Below are 20,299 nucleotides of genomic sequence, written 5' to 3' on the forward strand. Positions count from 1 at the left end.
TTTTGTTTTTACTTTTGAAACCAAGAAACTACAGAAAACAAGAAAGCCAACTTTGAAGCATCACTGGAAAAATTGGTTAAGCAAATGGGACCGTCTGGAACTTGTAACTGAGCTGAAACTGTCAGAGGCCAAGCTGCTCTGAACATCTTTTGCAGACTCCCCAGCCATCTCTATTTTTGTCTACCTCCAACCCTCTGGGTGGAGGGCTCGACCTTATGACAAGAGTCAAACTCATTCTTCGTGGCCTGTAGAAGCCTCCCCAGAATTTGGGGTCCACTGAGGTGGGGACTGACAGTGTACGTGGGGAGGAGGACTGAGGCTGGTCCGGGCCCCATGCCCTGCCTGGGTGGCATCCACACTCTCCTGAGGTTTCTGCGTGTGTGGCGTGTGCTCGCCTCCTGCAGCTGAAGAGCGGGAGGGGCAGGTGCAGAACTGAGGGCCTAGAAGGTGTCCCAGGGGCAGTGGAGGGAGAGGGCCCTCCTGGGTGCAGGGAGGCACAGCCATCAGGGGTGAAGTAGCCACCCAGACAAGAAGGTGGAGGTCTGCACTGGGGGTGGGCATCAGCTGGAGCTGGGGATGTGCCCTGGGTGGCAACAGCAGGCTCCTCGAACAGCAAGTCGGTGAAAACAGAACGCGCACATCAGGCAGTGAGGAGAGAACCAGCAGGTATCCGAGGAAGACCCGCATTTAACTGCCTTGGGCTTCTGCCGCTGACTGTGCCATCGCTGACAGGGTTTTCAACGCTTAAGAGAGAGTTTTGTGCAACCTAGGAAGGAAATGGATGTAGCTTGTCTTCTAGAGAGCAGAGGGCTTTGCTTCTAGAGACTGAGGTTCTGTGTGCCAAATTTGCTCCTTAGGACTGGCCCGGGGCCACGGAGAAGAAACTGCGGTGGCTGTAGCTCTGCTCCCTCTGGAGAAAGTTCCAAGGAGCCTGTCCTCCTGCCCAGAGCCGAAACTCATTGTTCTGGCTCGGCCTTCCTCCCCAGGGGGCCTTGGGAAACCAAGGCTACTTGGTTGGATGTGAGATGATAGTGAAAACTGGGACTCTGACCCCACTTTCTGGCTCCAGAAGGAAGGTCTACTTCTGAAATGACAGCTGGTTTATCTTAGTGTATTCAAGCCACTAGAAGAAACAACAGCCCAAACCCAAAATGTGCATTTATTCTTGAGCACAAAAGCGGTTTGGATAATTAAAGAGGTGGATGTGGTAAAAGAAAAAGTAGGGCAGCTGAAGGAATTGAAGTAGCGTTTTATAGGATTTTACTTACACTCTTTGACCATTCCCTATGAATTAATGCTGCTGTGGCACTTAATGTAACCCTTGGTTCTTGGGTCTGTGTTGAGAAGGAGTGCTTTCTCTGAGCCATACTGATGGGGTTCTGAATTAGGAAGTCATAACCTGAGTTACTGGTCAATGCTCAGGTTTAAAATCCTAGTAAAATTAATTTACTATAGTTATTAATTTACTATTAATAGTCTTCCTGCACCTGTTAGGTTGACCCACCTTGCCATTTTTCACATTCAGCAACCCCTGTGCAGACCTCTTCCACCTTTGGACTGAATTAGTCCTGGTTTAAGACAAAGGGTTGAGTCCGTTAACACACTTCAGAGTTGACCCTTGAAGCCTTACCAGGGACTCTGCTAATCTCACACAACCTGCCAAGAGCCACAGAGCCACACTGCAGGCTCCCTGGGAAGTAAGCCTCAGGCCTGGTCAGATCCAGGACTGCTAGGCCAGGGAGGGTAGAACTGGATGGTGGGAGGAAACACTGGTGGCCACCTCGCTCCGTGTGGGACACAGACAAGAAGTGGAGGGAGAGATGGTAGCTGCGCTGTGCTGCTGTGAGTAACAAAGGTGGCAGCCGCAGGAGCCCCACCCTGCCTGTACGACACTCCCTGATGAGCAGGCCTATGGGAGACAGGAGATTGAGATGGGTGCAGGCCCAGGGTTCAGACCAGCATGTAGTTCAGGAAGGGGCGCATCCCCAGTGAGGAGTGGGCTGTCCTCGTGGTACTGCCAGCCCTGCTGGGCCTGTAGGCAGTGTTGGCCCCGAACCCTACTCCGGGCTCCCCACTGTGCAACGCGTGGGTGGATGTTAAAATTCTCCCTAGTGTGATCATTTGTCCTCCCTGGCCTCAGGCTTTGTGCAAACACAGAACTCAAACACCAGATCGCAGTGTATTCTCAATAGGAGGTTAGGATTTTATTATGGCCCGTTTGGAAGAAACAAGAAAAATACTTTTAAATTCTGTCTTCTCCATTAACAGATACATATTTCTTTTTTTTTTCCTTTGTTTTATGAGAGGGGGATAATTAGGTTTATTTCTTTATATTTGGAGGAGGCACTGGGGATTGAACCCAGACCTCGTGCATGCTAAGCATGCACTCTGCCAATTGAGCTATACGCTCCCCCTCAACAGCTACATATTTGACTAGTGATCTGTCCAGTCCTTAACCCTTTTTCCACCTTGTGCAAGGGGATCAAAATAGCAATTGACTCAGTTACAGCCCCCGCTTAGTTCAGCACTTCGGGAACAGGAGAGACGTTCTGGAGTCCTTCAGTGTCCATGTCACAGTTAAATTACGGTGCTGTGTTTCTGTTTCAGGGTTTACCCACATGCATTCACATGGATTCATGTCTGATTGAATATGACACTGTATAATGATTATTTGTCTTGAATTTTTGCTGTCTCTTGGCAGAACTCTTATTTTTTTTTTACTAAAACTCAAAAGAAGAAAACTTGCTATACATAAAAGTGTTGCAGTCCATCCCTGTGGGTTGTGAAACAGGATGACTGATTGGGATACATGTGGGCTCTGACTCCTAAAATAATGTTCCTGCCACAAGCCCACCTGTAGAGGTAAGCAGTGAGTGCCCAGCCCCACCCCTGTGATGGAGCTAATTCCAACCCAGTGGGACGTAGTGCAGTGTCACCCACACCGATGCACTAGAGGTGCCATCTGGCCAGGATCAGGTGTCTAGCTCAATTGTTTTTTCATTCAATCAACTAGTAAAGACCTTCTACGTCCAAGGTCATATTCTAAGTGGTAGAAGTACAGCAGTAGACAAAATAGGTAAATCAGATACTAATGCATCTAAAAAGAATTCTTCAGTAGAGCAGGGTGGAGCAAAGAGGTTCTGGATCAAACTTGGTCCAGCACAGTCTAGGGTCAAAGCTGCAGAACTGAGGGCCTGGCTTCTGTGGCAGGCTTGGCACATCAGGCTCACCAGGGCAAAAAGGAAGGTCCCTCTGAGCCAGCATGGTCCCCTCTGTCTACCTTTGGGGTATCAGGACCTAGAATATGCCCCTAAACCCCTCGGAACTGGTATGTTCCTTGGGTGGGTGCAACCATGGAACCTCTTCAGAAGGGACTGAGACCCCCAGCCCTTCTTTTCCCTTTCTTGCAAATTTTGTGCCTGAATTGTTTTTTAATAAACTTGACATTTAAATTAGATCACATTCTCTTAGCAGGCTGTTCAAAATGTTTCTGGGCTGATGGAAAATGTAACTGTCAAGGATTTATTCAATAAATGAAACTTTATTGCTCACCTACCATGTCCCAGTCCCAGTACCAGGTGCAGGGTAATGAGTAGAGAACAAAATTCCCATGGCTTCTTCATGGAATTAATGCAGTCACAGCACTGTCCAACAGAAATATAGTACAAACCACATATTTAAGTGTAAATTTTCTAGTATTCACAATTTTTAAATGGTGAGCTTAATTTTCATAATCTATTTTCTTTAACTCAGCATATCCACAATATTTCAGTATGTAATGAATATAAAACTTGTGAGTGAGATAATGTTACACTCTTCCTACTAAGTTTTCAAAATCCTGTGTGTTTTTTACACTTAACAGCACATCTCAAGTTTCAGATTCTCAGTAGCCATATGTGTTTTAGGGGTTTTGTATTCAGATTGAAAAGCACAGTCTGGAAGGAACAGTAAACAAATGATTACAAACGGTGCTGAGCCAAGGAGGGGGCAGCTACCATGACAGAGAAAGAAGGGGAGACCCCGGTGATGGTCGTAGACCATCCCAGACTCTTCTGTCGGCCTGCCTTTAGCAGCATTGCCTCAAGCAGGCTGCCGCCTCCTTTTGGTTTTAGTTTCCCAGTCTGGAAAATGGAGAGTAAACTCTCAGGTGTGCCTGCCTGCCTTCATGCATCTTGTGAGGCATCCAGGAAGCTGCAAGACTGTAAGTTGTTTAGCTGTGCTGCCAGAACACGTGGGAGGAGCCGGTCACTGCTGATGGAACCTCTGGTCTTAAGCAGTTCTCACACCTGACTCTCGTCCCTTTTGGGAATTGTCCCAAGAGCTGAGTCCCAGGGATCCCAGCCCTTATGGTAGTGTGTGCTACAGCTTTTCCTGGAGTTCCATAGCCCCCTTCCCTAACGCTATGCTCACCGTCATTTGGCCTATGGAGTTCATTATTTTGCTAATTAGATCTCCTGGTAGAATGTAAGCTCCAGAAGGACAGATACTTGTTTCTTTCATTCACTGCTGTAACCTCAATGCTTAGCATGTAGTAGGTGCTTTAAAATATTGTTTGAATAGGTGAAGGGGTAGATTCAATCTTATATTCTCTCTCAGCAGTTACAGTCAGGGAGCAAGGGCCTCGGAGCTCAGCAGGCCTGGATTTGAATCCCTGCTCCATTACTTTCCAGCTTCCTCGCAGCTGCCCCTCTTCCTGAGCCCCCAGTCCTGTTAAAGGCTTCCCCCTTGCTGCAGGATGTATTCTAGGACTGCACGAGCCTGACTGCTCCTTGTTCTCTTCCCCAAAGGCTCAATTCCACCTTTGCCCAGAGAGGGCCCCTTGCAGCTCTAGAAGCAAGGGTGAGGGGCCCTTACCACCGCCTCCCCCAACTCCTCCCATTTCTGCCTGCAGGCCTGGGCCCCAACCCTGGCCCCAAACACAAGAGCCGGAGCCAAATGCTTCTAGCATATACCACCATGCGTGATTTATTTAAGGGTCTCCAAATAATCACTTAAGTGTCACCATGGCAACCCGAAGAGTTGCCATGGAGATGGAGCAGGAAACGTCCCCATGGAGACCCCTGGGAGACTCTCTAGGAAATCATTACCAGGTGGATGGGGCTTGGGAAGGGGGAGCTGGACAAATAAGGGAGCCCCACGGCTCTGTGTACTGGCGGGAAAAGGGGGGTGAAGGGGCAGACTGGGAAAGACTAGCTTAAAAGGCAGGCAAGTTAATGATCTCCACTAACTCTAGGGTCCCCTGTGATAAATAACTTCTATTGTATGCACAAAATATCCAAAGGAAAAGACAGAGAAGGAGTAAAAGTGGTTACCCCCAAGAAGGGGAGTGGAGGAGATTTTTTTTCACCGTATGCTCCTTTGTATATTGTTTGAATTTCTTTTATCATAGGTATGTAAATATTCAATATTCCAAGATTAAATAAGGTATTTACAGGGCATTTACTATGTTCAATATTTTATATCCTCAAAACCCCACTAGGTAGGTATTATGACAGGGAAACTGTGGTTCAGAAAGCGGCCCACAGTCGCATGGATCAGTGGAAACCAAACCCAGGGCTCTCCAGCTCCCTTAAGTCTGGATTCTCTGATCTGCCATGGCACACTGAGCACCTTTAGGTAACTGTCACCCCTCTGGACCCCGCTTCTCACCTATAAAATAGTCCAGCACCTTGGACTGGATGAAAGCAAAAGTGCTGCTGCTTCTGGCATCCTGTGACTGTGGCTCTTTAGAAGGATTTCTGAGCCCTATTATCACAGCCCGTCTCTTCCTTTTCCTGTCCTTCCCCCTCACTCTCTAATCCCCACCCACAGCAGTGAATCGTCAGGGTTCTAAAGAAAACACTTAGAGAACTCAGGGTCAAGCCAGAGGGAGTCTTGAAGAACCTCTGGATTCTGTCTTCGCAGAGGAGGAGGATGTGGCCCAAGAGAGGGCGTGTGAGCCACCAGGGAAAGGTAAACCCAAGCCCTGAGATCCCTCCGCACACCCGTTAAGATGGCAACAATCAAAAAGATGAAGGGTAACTGTGAAGCTGAGAGGTTGGGCCCTTCGACACACTGCTGGTGGGGAAGTTGGAAACTTCATACACGGCTGTAAAATTGTTCAGCTGTGCCTTAGCTGGAGCTGCTACAACAAAACCCCACTTAAACAACAGACACTTAATTTCTCACAGTTCTAGACACCAGGAAGTCCTAGATCAAGGTGCTAGCACACTGAGTTCCTCATGAAGGTCGTCTTTCTGGTTTGCAGACAGCCAGCCACCTTCTTGCTGTGTCCTCACTGAGTGGAGAGGAGATTCGTGTCTATTCCTCTTCTTATAAGGGCACTAACCCTGTCAAGGGGGCTCTACCCTCCTGGCCTCATCTAAACCTAGTAAGTCCCAAAGGCCCCACCTTCTAATACCACCACGTTGAGGGCTGAGACTTTAACACATGAATGGGGGATATGCAGGCATTCAGTCCATAACAAGCCAGTTTGGAAAACAGTCTGGTGGTTGCTCGAAAGGTTCAATCTAGGTTTACTACATGACCCAGCATTCCACTCCTGGGTACATCCCCAAGAGAATTCAAAAGTATTTTAGCACAAGAACTTGTGCATGAACGTTCACAGCAGCACTGTCCATAATAGCCAAAAACTGGAAACCAGCCAGACGTCCGTCAGTGGATGAATAAATAAACAAAATGTGGTATATTCATATGATGGAATATTATTTGACCACAAAAAGGAATGAAGCATTGACACCTGCTATAATGTGGATGATTCTTGAAAACATGCTGTACATGAAAGAAGCTTCTCACAAAGGACCACATATTAGAGGATCCTATTTATATGAAATGTCCAGAATAAGGAAAGACAGAGGGTAGATTAGTGGTTGCCTAGGGCTGAGGGAGGTGGGTGGGAAGACTGGATGGTGACTGCTAATGGGTATGAAATTTCTTTTTGGGGTGATGGAGATGGTCTAAAATTGTGGTGACTGATGCACGACTCTGAAATATTCTAAAAGCCACTCAGTTGTGTATTTTAAATGGGCAAATTGTACGGTGTGTATATGATTGTCTCAATAAAGCTGTTTTGTAAAAAGAGGGTGAGGGGGAAAGTACTACCCCAAGGCCCCACAGCCTTGGCGGCCACTCTGGGATTTGCTTCCCGGCCAGTATCTGCGATCTATGACGGGGGCAGCAGGGCCTCTAAGGCTGCTTCTGAAATGAGTAGGTGCCGACTACTGGGGGCTTCATATCATGCCCTCTTCCCTCTGCCCCTCAGCCACAGGAGCGTTCTTTTTTTAACTGAAATATAATAGACTTACAATGTATTTGTTTCAGGTGTACAGCCTAGCGATTGGATATTTTCATACATGATGAAATGATCCCAATAAGCCAGGTTACCATCTGTCAGCATCAGAGCAGCATTCTTTAACAAACTGGGCAGCCTCAAGATTTCATTTCTATAAGAGGTGTACTGCTGAAAGGAAAGAAAAGTTAAAGTCTGAAAGCCACTGAACAGAGGAAGTATTAAGGAGAGAAGGCAAAGTGATTAAGAACCTGGGCACTGGCCTTGTAAGAAGCATCTCTTTTTTTGTTGTTTTTGTTGTTGTTGTTCGGTGGGGAGGTAATTACGTTTATTTATTTTTAGAGGAGGTACTGGGGATTGAACCCAGGACCTCATGCATGCTAAGCATGCACTCTACCACTTGAACTATACCCTCCCCACTAATATTTTTTGTGGGGTAGGAGGAGGTAATCTGATAGATTGATTGATTTTTAAGTGGAGGTACAGGGCACTGAACCCAGGACCTCGTGCATACTAAGCATGCGCTCTACCACTGAACCATACCCTCCCCCAAGAAGCATCTCTTTTTATTCTGATGCTTTGACATCCTGAGGCCTTGCTGACCCTGGAGGGACTGGGCCTCCCAGCACTAGCCAATTCCTAGAGATAATGAAGGACTCTGCAGTGAGTACACCTCCTATATGCAAACCAATCAATCAGAGCCCACACCCCAGCCACCCTCTTTATGAAGGCCTTACAAAGCTCTCACACTCTGGGCCAGATGCCCTAATCACCCCAGGGCAGGTACCAGACAACTCGGGGCAGCCCTATGCCCCAGAGCCCACTGCAGTTATACAAACTAGGCAGTCCTCCACCTGCATACCCAGTCTCACCTGTGCTTCCTGCAGAAACCACAGTAAAGGCTCTTGCCCATGTTCCCCCTCTCCTTGGCATCCTGACTGACCCTGGTGCTTGCTGGTGTGACCCTGCATGGTGTACCTCCTCCTCTTGAGAACTGGGAGTAATATACTATCTTTTCTTTATTTTTTTTAATTGAGGCATAACTGACATATTTCAGGTATACAACACAATAATTCAGTATTTGTATACAGTTTGCACTCTGTATCTGAGGGTTTGGCACCCATGGATTCAACCCACCAGAGATCAGAAATATTCAGGAAAAAAATTCCAGAAAGGTCCGAAAAGCAAAACTTGAATTTGCTGCATCAGCAATTATTGCATAGCATTTCAATTGTGTTTGTAACTATTTATATAGCATTTATATTGTATTAGGTCTTATAAGTAATCTAGAGATCATTTAAAGTATACGGGAGGATGTGTTAGGTTATATGTAAATACTACACCATTTTGTATAAGGGACTTGAGCATCCAAGGATTCAGGTATCCAGGGTCCTGGAACCAATACCCTAGAAAATATGGAGGGATGACTGTATATGCAATACACCACAATAAATTTTAGTTAACATCTGTTACTATAAAGAGTTACCAAAGAATGAAATCTTGCCATTTGCAACAACGTGGATGGACCTAGAGGGTATTATGCTAAGTGAAGTAAGTCAGACAGAGACAAATACTGTGTGATTTCACTTATATGTGGAATCTAAAAACACAAACGAACAAATGTAACAAAACAGAAACGGAGTCATAGATTCAGAGAACAAATAGGTGGCTGCCGGATGAGAGGCGTGTGCGGGGAGGAGAGAGATAAGTGAGGGAGATTAAGAGGTGCAGACTTCCAGTTACAAAATAAATGAGTCATGGGTATGAAGTGTGGGGAATATAGTCAATAACAATGTTACAACTTTGTATAGTGAGATGACAACTAGTCTTACTATGGTGATCATTTTGGACTGTATAGAAATATGGAATCACTATGTTGTGTACAAGAACCAACACAGTGTTGTAGGTCAATTATACTTCAAATTCATAGAAAAAGAGATCATATTTGTGGTTATCAGATCATAGGGGTCAGGGGAGAGGAAAGTGGATGGAGGCAGTCAAAAGGTACAAACTTCTAGTTGTAAGATAAGTAAGTACTAGGGGTATAATGTACAACATGATAAATTAACACTGCTGTATGTTATACATGAAAGTTGCTGAGAGTAAATCTAAGAGTTCTCATCACAGGGAAAAAAATTCTTTTTTTTAATTTTATATCTATATGAGATGATGGATGTTAACTTATTGAGGTAATCATTTCATGACATGTATAAGTCAAATCATTATTCTGTATACCTTAAAATTATACAGTGCCGTATGTCAAATTATATCAATAAAACTGGAAGAAAAGAGGAGAAAAGGAAGAAAAAGGAAGGGAATTCTGACACATGCTACAACAGGGATGAACACTGAGAACATTACGCAAAGTTGAAGCCAGTCACAATAAGATAAATACTGTACGATTTCCATTTATATGATGTACATAGAGCAGTCAAATTCACAGGGACAGAAAGGAGAATAATGGTTGTCAGGGCTCGAAGGTAGGGTGGAATGAGGGGTTATTGTTCAATGGGTGCAGAGCTTCAGTTTTGCAAGATGAAAGAGTTCTGGAAATTGGTTGCACAACAATGTGAATGTACTGAATGCCACTGAACTGTACCCTTAGAAATGGTTAAAGTGGTAACTATTTTTTAGGGGAGAGGTGATTAGGTTTATTTATTTATTTTAATGGAGGTACTGGGGATGGAACCCAGGACCTCATGCATGCTAACCAACTCTATCATTGAGTTATACATACCCTCCTCCTTAAAATGGTAAATTTTATATTATGTACACTTCACTACAGTTTTTTAATGCACAGCCAAGTTATACTTCCCAGCAAATCCATGCACATGGGAATAATCACTGTTCCTCATCCTGTCCTATAACAAAACTGCTCAAGGCAGCGGGAAGTGATCTTTAAAGTTTCTCCACTAGTGAGGTCATGATACTTGTTTGGGCTCCCTTGGGACTGGCCAGCTAGCACTCTGTCTGAGACGTGGGTGGGACACTTTGCTCCTCTGCCCACACCAGCTATTATAATTTAATTAGACACACACACACACATACACACACACCCCTGTATGTATGTGCATTAGCTGACAGGAGAAAATGATACCTATTTTAATTTGGATTTCTTTGTTTTCTCTTGAGGCTCAACTTTTTGTTGACCATTTGCTTGCGCTTTTCACAAGTTGCCTGGTTTTTTGTTGTTATTGTTGTTTTTGGCAGGGGGAGGGAGATAATTAGGTTTATTTATTTATTTTAATAGAGGTACTGGTGATGGGACCCATGACCTCGTGCATGCTAAGCATGTCTCTACCACTTGGGCTATACCCTCCCCCCTACAAGTTGCCTGTTCTTAATGACACGAGAGCAACCAGGAGAGTAAGTGGGACCCCTTCCTAGTCTCATTGGCACTTCCAATGTCATTGCCTTGTTTTTGATAACTTGCTTCACCTTTGGCATCAGGTATATTAAATCAGAGTTCCTGGTAACAGAAACTAAATCCTGCTAATGACGCAGAAAAGTTTTGTTTTGTTTTTGGAAACATATCAGGCAGCTCAGAGAATCATTATGAAGGCTGGAAACCCACAGTGCGAAAATGGGCAAAACCCAAGGGCAAATGGCAGCGGAGAACCAGTTGGGTCTCGTTAGGACCCCAGGCATCGTGCCAGTGGGCCTGGTGCTGCCCCCACCCTTCCTGCCAAAACAAGACTCACCATTCTCCCTTTGCAAGAGCATGTAGTTGGCCATGACAGCCACCAGGGACCACGGGACAGGGATAGTGAGGGAGGGTCTGTCATTCCTGTCCTGGGGAATGAGAGGCAAGGGAAGGCCTTCGTTCAATGAAGGAAGGGAGGATTTAGATGCTGGGCTGTCCAAAAGGTGATGCCCACCAAGTGTTTAACAGGGTACAAAGCATCTTCATGTCTATAACAATAACGATCAGCAATTGCTGTTTTATTGAGCTTTGCTATGTAGGGAGCACCCTGCTGCACATATTAAGAAGTCTGTTAACTCATCATGATCCTCTGAGGGTGGTATTATTCTCCCTGTTTCACAAATAAGAAAACCAAGGACCAGAGTGGTTCTATCAGTTTCCTGAGGCACACTGCAAACGTCAGACCAAAAAGCCAACCCAGCTCCACCGGACTCTAAAGTCACCAGGCTTCCCAAGTGGTTGACTTAACAATCTCAACACCTCTCTCCCCAGGGAGCAGGTAGCCCCACACAAGCCCAGTCGTCTGACTCCAGATCCATTCTGTCAGGATGTCTGGATGCCCTTCAAGGTGCCAGGATGGCTCCAAACACGGGGTTCCCCACTCGTTGTCATAAGGAAAAGACTTAGGTGAGGGGTTTTCTGCATGTTCACTGTGTTAGCCAGCATATAAAGAAGCGGTATAAAATGTGTATGTAAAAAGTATTGTTAAACTTCTGGTTCCAGATATGAAGGAGTAGGTGGAATCACATTGATCCTTCCCTGACCCCTGTGTAAGTAACAAGAGAAGTTGGACAAATTGTATTAAATAACTCTTGGCACCCACTAGTACGAGGCTATGATCATTAACAGAAAGTTCCCTCAGAAACCACCCTGAGGATGTTTCCTAAACTGTGGAAAACCATGTCTAAGTTGAGGACGGCAGTTTCCCTGAGTGGGGAGAACAGAATGTAATACAAGTCTGCCAGGACAGCTGGGACTGGAGTGGTGGCAAAGGGATGCAGAGAAGGAGCCCAAAAAATCTATGGAAAAGTGCCCCTCGAGAGCACAAGGAAGCTTTCTGAGGTGATGGAAATATTCTATATTTTGATTGTGGTGATGGTTACATACCTCTTCACATGTGTCAAAAGTCTATGCGTTTTACTCTTAAAATGAGTGAATTTTATCATAAGTAAATCAGTATATTATATTTTATCAATAAAGCTGGTTATTTAAAAGTTCCTCCTGGGGGAGAGTATAGCTCAGTGATAGAGTGTGTGCTTAGCATGCACAAGGTCCTGGGTTCAATACCCAGTCCCACTGTTAAAAAATAAATAAATCTAATTACCTTCCTCCCCCCATTAAAAAAAAAAAATTCCTCCTGACTTTGTCTGACTGCTAAACCACCCGCACACAGGGCAAGACTTTGGGAACCAAGCAGAGAACAGCCTCTGCAGCTCGACAGCGGAGCTGAGGTTCCGGAGGCTGTGCAGTGCTGGAAGAGCGGGAGTTTGGACCCAGCCAAAGTGGAGAGACCCTGCAAAGACCTGAGATTTTCAAATGAGGCCCCAGAAAGGCCCTCCACATATAGAAAGGCCATGCCTTAGGAGTGGGAATGGAGACCACAACTCAACAACTCCACAATTTTGGAAGCTGGAAAACAGATGAAGGCCTTGCAACTAATTCAGCAGATTTAAGACAAGTGAATCCTAAGCTACCAGTGCGGGAAGCTAAAGGCAACCTGATTTACTATGTGGAATCTCCAAAAAGTTCAGTAATTGGAGGCACCAGAATTGGGGCTGAGAGTGGGCTAAGAATAAGAGAATTATTTGAAAATTTAAGAAGAAATTAGACAACCCAAATGCCCTCTCCTATTCTATCATTTAGACCATTAGTGAAAGACTGAAAGTTTATCCTCAGGAGAAAGTAAACTAGAGGGTCTCTAGATTAGGAGTTACTGGGCTGAGCTAGAGATGGGGCTCTGTACTTAAAACATGAGGTTAAACAAATATTCATAGACTTGGTGTGGGGTCCAACCTACTTCATTCATTCAGCTCCCAGGGTAACTCTGGGTAATTGATGGGAAAGTCTGTTTGGGGAAGTCTGACTCAGCCAGGAAAAAAAAGACATAAGGATGCTGATAACGGGGGTTCAGCAATGAAATGACTCCGCCAGATCAACCTGCAGTGAAGCACATAGTCAGAAAGCTCCAGCCATGTGCTCAGAGTTTCCAATCAACTTTTTAGGGCTCCCATTCAAAAATCCAATATCATCAAACATCTGATGAAAGCCTCTACTATGAAAGGCAGAGACTAAAATAAACAGAAAAAAAGTTAGAGAAAATAGTTTATGCAGGGAGAAGAAAATTTTTGAAAACAACAAAAAACGTTAATATCTTCAGAGAGATTTAAAAGATATACTGCATCACTAAAACAAGAACATAATGCCATGAAATATATGTGTATATTTTATATAAACATTATATGCATGTGCATAGAAACCTGAAACAAGAACCCAATACTATTGTTTTTTAAAAAGGGAAAATTCAAAGGGCAACAAGACCTCTTAAAAATCAAAAATATCAGAAAAAATAGAAGGATTAAAAGATAAAGTTGAGGAAATCTCCCACAAAGTAGTACAAAACACAGACATGTTAAATTGGAGAGAATAGATAAGCAAACTGGAAGACTAATCCAAGAAGTCCACCTTCTGAATAATATGAGTTTCAGGAAAATGAAAACAAAAAGACAGAACAAACCGAGTGGAGGAAATGACCAAAGAAATACTTGAGGAAAAATTTCCAAAACTGAAGGATATGCACTTCCAAATTAAAAGGGCCCACTGAGTGCCTGACATAATGGATGGACATAGACGACCCAAGGGGTGGGAGGGTATAGCTCAGTGGTAGAGCATGTACGTGCCTGGTGAGCACAAGGTTCTGGGTTCAATCCCCAGTACTTCTCTTAAGGGGAACTAAATAAATAGCTAAAAAATAGATGACCCACAACAAGACAAATCATTATAATTCAGAACATGGGAGACAAAGAGGTTCCCACCAAAGGAAGAGGGGACCAGGTGAGGAATAAGGTGGGCTTGAACCTCTCAACAGAGACACTGGAAGTGAGAAGACACTTATGCAACGCGTTCAAAATTCTGCAGGAAAATTATCCCCAACTTAAAATTTTATATCTAACCAAACTATCAATTAAGTTTGAAAGTAAAAAAAGAAAAGACATTTTCAGTCATTTAAATGATCTTAAATGATCAAAAAAAATTTTTTTCATGTACTCAGGAGGTTTCTGGAGGATGTTGCACCAAAGTAAAGTTTGTCAACCAAGAAAAAGACAGACAACAAAAAACAGGAATCTGACTCAGAAGAGAGGTGCAGACAGTCCCCCTGCAAGCTGGTGAAGAGAGATTAGGGAATGAAAATGATACGACAGGTCTGGACGGCACCCAGCCTAAACCAGGCTAGGCCAGGACGCTCAGAAGAGATTTCTTCAAGAAAATGAAACTGGTAGACTACCATCTGAATGTACTGAGGGGAGATTTCAACAACTGGAGTACTTTGGCAGTGAGTACAAAGAAACTAAGTGAACTGGGGTGGGGGAGAGGATGATTAACTCCAGGGAAAATAAAAGCTTAAGCTTGAAAGGAGAAGGAATCATAACTCACCCCGTGGCTTCTAGTGTAAACACACGGGAATAGCGTTTACCTAGTGGTAATAATGTAAACACCGACTGCTGCTCTAACCAAATTATTATATGGCTAGATTGGGAGGATGGGAGCCAGGGAGGGTGGGTGGGTTGTTGGAGTGAGGAAGACAATAAATCGTGCCTAAATTAGAAAAATCATGAAGGAATAATAAAACAATATTATTTAGGAAATTATGGCAAACACCAAAATAATGAGCCATAAAAATTGAATGGGGAGAGCCCTGTTGAGGGTGAGGGCTTTTTTTCCCGTAAGTCTTGCACCACTACTTGACTCTTTGAGTATGTGAATGAATAACTTTAATAAAAAGTAAAACTTTGCCCTGATTTCCGTCTTAGAATGTACAAGCTGAGGCAGGCAGACACAAGAAGCCACGCTACAGAAATACAGAATCCAGGATCCTAAAAGAAAACTTTAGTTGTAGACAGGGAAGGAAAGAGTATATACAGGTAAGAGGAACAGCTGTACTTTCAGAAACAGGCAGCCTCTCCATAGACTCATCCAGAAAACTGGCACACAGAAGGTCACCTTTGAAGTTGACCTTCCAGAAGGCGGCTCCAGGGCAGGGAGCACGGGATGGAGGACCCTGGAACACAAAGCAGTCATGACTCCCCACCATTTCCTCTGCTCCTTCCTCCACCAGCCCCTGCTCAGGCCCCTCAGGAATCCTGCCTGGAGGCGATGACTTTGTGCTCAGGTTTGCAGAGATCAAACTGGCTGAGGGGATTAGAGTGTGCTTCAGGGCCAGCAGACAAGCCGGGCTTTGCTTTTGTCCCCCACTCCTGCCCGCCACATCCTCTACTCCCAGTCATGATCAGGTTTGTAGTATCTAGGCAGACAGCCCAGCCTACCCACCTGCGCTGCTTCGCCAGCTATTCCACACCCAGACAGTGGTGCTCGGAGTGAGGCTGCAGAGAAAGGGAAGGTATTAGGGGAGAATTAAGGTGAGGAAGTGACTCAGCCCAGCATAAGCCTGCAGGCATCCGGTGGAGCTCTCACAAGGCAGTGTGGCCACTTGTTTCGGCTTTCAAGTCGGCCTGGGAGTGTTGCTGAAATGTGACTCTCTCTGCTCCGCTGAGCACTGAGGGTGGAGGGGAAAATTGGCTGGGCTCCTGCTCCCCTCCTCTGCACCCTTCTCCACAGCTCCCAGAGCATCCCTGGTGGGCCAGCAGGAGAGGGCATGGGGTGGGGGATGGGCTTGGGGGATCCTTGGATTTTGCATGAGTTTCTTTCTCCTGGATTTGTTTGCTTTACGCAGGGTGAAACCAGGTTGGAGAGGTGATCCTAGGGAGGGGCTGCCTCTCCCCCACCCCCAAGGATCTGCCCACCAAGGGGACTGAGGGTAGGTCCTTGGGGTCTGGTAGGCAGGAAGAAACCCCTTGGGGCTCAGAGGAAAGCCACTGTTCCTAGAGAGTGTGCGGTCTCCCAGTCAATTCAAATTCGGGTTCTTAACCTTGGACAAGACGCCAGCCTATTGGAGACTATTTCTTTATCGAACAAACCCTGGGAAACAAAACTGTTCATCTGTTTGTGGTCAAGTCATTCATTCATTCACTCCACAAACAATCTGATATGCCAGGATCTGGGCTCATTTAGCAAGAATTTAAATAAACCACCTCACATCCATTAGAATGACTACTGCTTAAAAAAAAAAGTCAGCTATACAATTGACCCTTGAACAACATGGGTTTGAATTGCACTGGTCCACTTATACATGGATGTTTCTCAGCAGTAAATACTACAGTTACTACAGGGTCCATGATTGATTGATTGAATCCGAGGAAACTTGGATATGGAGGGCCGACTATAAATTATATGTGGATTAACCCCTGCGTTATTCAAGGGTCAACTGTATTTCAACAACAAAAAAATTTTTTTTAATGACAAGTGTTGACAAAGATAGGGAAATATGGGAACTTCTGTTCACTGTTGGTGGGAATGGAAAATGATTCAGGCACTGTGGAAAACAGTATCATGTTTCCTCAAAATATTAACATATAGAATTACCATATAATCCAGCAATTCTGCCTCTGGGTGTATAGCCAGAAGAACTGAAAGCAGCATCTCAAAGTGATATTTGTACGCCTACATTCATAGCAACATTATTCACAATAGCCAAGAGGTGGAAGCAACTCAAGCGTCCATCAACAGATAAATGGATAAACAAAATGTGGTAAATACAGACAGCAGAATATTATCTAGCTTTGCAAAGGAAGGTAATTCTGTCACACGCTACAGTGTGGATGAACCATGAGGACATTGTGCTAAGTGAAAGCAGATTACAAAGGGACAGATACTATGTGATTCCACTTACATGATGGAGTGTACTGGAATAGTCAAATTCACAGAGACAGAAAGTAGACTGATGGTTGCCGGGGGCTGAGGGAAGAGGGGACTGGGAAGCTGTTCTTTAATGGGTGCAGAGTTTCAGTTTTGCAAGATGAAAAGAGTTCTGGTGGGGATAGGTGGTGTAAAAAACAAAAACAAACAAGCAAACAAAAGAGTTCTGGAGATTGATTGCCCACCAATATGTATATACTTAACGCTACTGAACTGTACACTTAAAAAGGATTAAGATGGCAAAGTTTATGTTATGACTATTTTAGCTCAAAATAATAGTACCTTTTAATTTTTTTTTTAAAAAAAGACACACAATTCCTTCTGCCAACATACCCAGGTCTAGCTGGGCAGAGAGACTGGAACACAGCGACACGACGTAATGCCTGGTACTCAGTGACAATAACAGGCACCCAGTGACAATGTATTGACTACTTGGTAGAAAGTATTTTTTAATAAAAAACAAGAATGAACGTATTACAGGGAAGCACAGAGGAAGAGGCATTTCATTTTGCTTAGGGATGGAGGGGAGTGGGTTAAGGACATCTGAGCTGCACTCTCAAATGCTGGGTTTGACCAGACCAGAGAATTCTGGTTATCACACCAGTTTTAGGACTTTGGGGAAATACCCTTTGAGCCTTAGTATCCTCATGTGTAAAAAGGCAAAAATACCAAGACTGTAAGGGTACAGTGAGGATTAAATAAGAGAATGTATGTCAATAGGCTAACGGGAACTGGCACATAATACACACTCATTTAATGGGAACTTCCAGTCTCCTTATTGTTGTTGTTGCCAGCATCATTGTCATTATCATATTTTGGCCCACGTTGGACGTTGGACAATGGTTGTAAGCTAAAGTTAAAAAGCTAGGTCAGGATCAGATTACAAAGAGCCTGGGAAGAGCCACAAGTTTGGTCAGATTTTTCTATCCATTAGGAGGCTTGGAAGGCTTTTGAGGAAGAGAATTTCTGGGACGTTAAAAATGGATTTGCTTGCAGTTAAGTTTATATGTCTACCTGGCCTGGATATGTGGGCTTCTGGGCCATCCCATCTGGGTTTCAATGCAGTGTTCCTGTATCAAAGGGGCTTTAAGCACCAGCTAATTTAGGCAAGGCCTAAGAGGAAAGCCCCAGCCTTGAAAAAAAACAGTAGAGGACCCAGAGAGGAGGTTGGCAATACTACGCAGAGGGGAAAAAAACGTACATTAAAACTGACCATGTGGGCACCACAGTTTCCTAGGTGAACAGAGAGTGTAGCTTGAAATTTTAAGAATGTGGCCTTATGAAATATGTATTTTACTCTCCAATATTTTGTGTTGTAGGATATGTCCATGTGTTTATGTTTGTGTGGTAAGGGACAGCAGATCTGCTTAGAAGTGTTCTTTTGAGCAAGACCAATCTGTGGCAGAGATTATTTATTGTCTTACAAATGCATTCTCTCTTCTTCCTTCATGATGGAACTCCCAGCTTTTAGCTGGGCATATGGGTACCAAGAATAGACTACATTTCCTGAACCCCCCCCCCCAAAACCCTGCATTTCCAAGTATGACTTGCAGTTAATTGTGTCCATGAGAGAAGTCTGGCCACTGGGATATAAGAGAAAGTGGTTTGTGTGACCTTCTGAAAGTGTATTCAAAGAAAAGGGGGGAAACTTTCTTTTCCTTTCCTCCTTTTTGTTGGATGGAATCTAGACATGATGGCTGGAGCCCAAGCAGCCTTCTAGGAGTTTAAGCAGCTTAAGTCCTGTGCAGAGGAGAGTGAAACACAATGGAAGGAACCTATATCATGGAGCACTACACCAGCCTGGAGAGGTGACTTGTAGTCTTCATTTATGTGGGAGAAGAATGTAATTCTGTCTTGTTTAATCCACTGTTATTTGGGGGGTTTCTGTCACTCACAGTAAAGCATAATCTTAACTGTCACCATAGCTAAGAAACCTTGGGTTTATTCCCTTCAGTGGCCTCTCTGAACCATTTTTGCCTTCAGCTTCCCCCAACGTCAGCCTGATGACACCAGGGAAGTTCTACTGGTGTTACAGATCTGTTTTAAAGAGACTACCCTGGCTCCCTGAGTGGGACAAACTCCAGACGAGGATGCCTAGACTCCAGGATGCCTAGACTTCAGAAAACAGGTATCACCTGGTAAAGTTAAAAATCGCATACCCCATGATCCAGCAATTCCTCTTAAATATATTAGAGGTTCATGCACGTATGGAGTAGGAGTTACACACAGCAGCATTGTTAGTAATCACCACAGACTGGACACAATCCTAATGACCATTAACAAGAGAATGGCCAAGTAAACGGGGGCTGGGGGGAGGTGTTTATACAATAGAATGGACCGTGCGGCAGTGAGAAGGAATGGACTTCCACCACAAGCATCGACATGGGCAAAATTCCAAAAAATCATGTTGCACAAAAGAAGCAAGCCATGGAAGAAAACACACGTAGAAAATTCAAAACCAGGCAACTCTGGACAATTGTCTAATGGTATATGCATTCATGGCTAAACTATACAAAAGAGAAAGAAAACGGTCCTCACCAGATTCAGGATAAAAGTTGGATGAGGGGAAGGGAGGGGGTGATGGGCTGTCATGGAGGGGAACAGAGGAGGCTTCTGGGGTTCTGGCAATGTTCTATTTCGTAATTACCCCGAGGAGCGAGAGAGGGGGTGATGATGCGTCTACTTTGGAATTATTCTTTAAACTCTGCACATGCGTGTTCTGCTGTCTTCTGAATGCGAGAGAGATGGGACGGAAGAGTTAAGACTCTTGTTTTGACAGCACAGGGGAGAGAGAATGAATGCCTCTTCTCCTCTTCCTTCCCCGTCAGCAGTAATGACTCATTCCACCACCATTTAGCACTTACTCCACTCTGCTTGAATTACTGTTAGCTGTTAACACGTCTGACTCCCTCTGTCATTAATTTATTCATTCAGCTGACAATTACTGAAAGGCTCCAAAGTGTCAGCAGGAGGGAGGGGGTGACAGGAGGGAGTTAACCAATAAAACTGAGCAAACGTAGCCTCTTTCCTCCCACAGCTCAGAGCCTCCTCAAGGAGACAGAGGAGTCTCCAACTTCTTGGCCCCATTTGGCTCTGTGCCTTCAGGACCTGATAGAGGGGGTAGTACTGGAGCTGAAGGGAGCCATATAGCCGAGGGCCCCCTGGAAGGACCCGCGTGCAACTTTGCAGCCCTCCCCGCCCAGCACAGCAGCCAGGCGCTCAGGGGGTGCTGGCTGGGGCCCGTATGCAAGTCTGCATGAAGCTCTCCAATAATAAAA

General features: G+C 44.7%; 1 non-coding gene across 1 annotated transcript; it reads left to right on the top strand.

Annotated features, from left to right (window-relative positions):
- Positions 1-13,854: 13,854 nt before the first annotated feature.
- On the top strand, positions 13,855-13,931 carry TRNAT-GGU (transfer RNA threonine (anticodon GGU)). The gene has a single exon. It is a non-coding gene; the product is annotated as a tRNA-Thr (tRNA).
- Positions 13,932-20,299: the final 6,368 nt, after the last annotated feature.

The sequence above is a fragment of the Vicugna pacos genome, chromosome 11, assembly GCF_048564905.1.
Source record: "Vicugna pacos chromosome 11, VicPac4, whole genome shotgun sequence".
Taxonomy (NCBI): domain Eukaryota; kingdom Metazoa; phylum Chordata; class Mammalia; order Artiodactyla; family Camelidae; genus Vicugna; species Vicugna pacos.